The sequence below is a fragment of the Schistocerca serialis genome, chromosome 3, assembly GCF_023864345.2.
Source record: "Schistocerca serialis cubense isolate TAMUIC-IGC-003099 chromosome 3, iqSchSeri2.2, whole genome shotgun sequence".
NCBI classification, from domain to species: Eukaryota; Metazoa; Arthropoda; class Insecta; order Orthoptera; family Acrididae; genus Schistocerca; species Schistocerca serialis.
The window spans coordinates 789,462,510-789,463,757 of NC_064640.1; the positions used below are offsets into that span (position 1 = coordinate 789,462,510).

At 43.8% G+C, this 1,248-nt stretch overlaps 1 non-coding gene across 1 annotated transcript; it reads right to left on the minus strand.

Annotated features, from left to right (window-relative positions):
- Positions 1 to 306: 306 nt before the first annotated feature.
- Positions 307 to 390, minus strand: Trnas-gga (transfer RNA serine (anticodon GGA)). The gene is given in 2 exon segments: positions 307 to 341; positions 351 to 390. It is a non-coding gene; the product is annotated as a tRNA-Ser (tRNA).
- Between the last annotated feature and the right edge of the window lie 858 nt (positions 391 to 1,248).

The window sequence follows — 1,248 nt, forward strand, 5'->3', positions numbered from 1 at the left end:
ATCTTAATCTTCTTTGTAGCAGAACGTAAGTTGCATTCTTTACTGAATAAAAATTTGTCGAGTTACCTCATTTCTCACTAATTTCTTAAATTTCCTGCTTATCGGCAGATTGTGGGGTAATGCGGACGTAGGTTATGACCTAACATGTGATACATGTACTGAATGTATAGATGGGAAATAGTTTTCTGTAACGTCAAATGGTTCAAATGGCTCTGAGCACTATGGGACTCAACTGCTGTGGTCATAAGTCCCCTAGAACTTAGAACTACTTAAACCTAACTAACCTAAGGACATCACACACATCCATGCCCGAGGCAGGATTCGAACCTGCGACCGTAGCGGTCGTGCGGTTCCAGACTGTAGCGCCTTTAACCGCTCGGCCACTCGGGCCGGCCTGTAACGTCACCAGATAAATACTTAGTATGGAAAGAAATTGTGAAAACTGACAACTCTGTGTAACATTCAGTTCAGTTACAGATCTCTGACAATTCTGTAAAGTAAAATTTACACAATCCTCGAAGATAAATACGCGAGGTCACTCCAACCTGTAGGAGCTACTATGTGTTTGGAATCCGCACGGAGAGACATTGTTCTCGGACATACTCAAATGCGTTATTAATTTATATTTTTAATCGAACAAGGAAATTAAATAATTGCTTGGTACATCTCGGATCATTTGGCACGCGGAAGCCCAGTTGTATGTTAATAATTCTATTCGTAGTCAAAATGTTCGTTTAGCTTGGAATAAGGAGGAATATCGTCAGTTCTGGTGAAAGCGGGGTGTACTTCATTATGGTGTAGGCAGGTGGCACTGTTCACGTCGCTCGTGCAGTCGGAGGGCCGACCTCATAATAAACGTGCCAGTCAGGGGTTCGTTGCCAACTGGTGTCTACATGTGATTCACTGCTGCCGGCGAAGACCGTTAGCGGACGAAGATGCATGCACGAATCTAGAAGACGAGTAAGAAGAGATATCAGATGCATAAAATCTGTTGTTGTGAGTGCGCCCTTTCCACTGTTCAGTTTTCCCTTTCTCTACCTTCTGAGATACCGGCATTAGTCAGTTTTGTGCCCTTGATCAGAAATCGGCCTTTCCCGTCAATGGTCCATGGTGTTACTTGGCAGTCACATTAGTTACTTAAACCCAGTTTATTAGCGATACGCTCCAACGTCACTGTTCGGAAGTGTCCACATGTCAGTGCAGAAAGCAGACTATGCGGTCTCTATTGGATGTTTTCGGACACGAAAC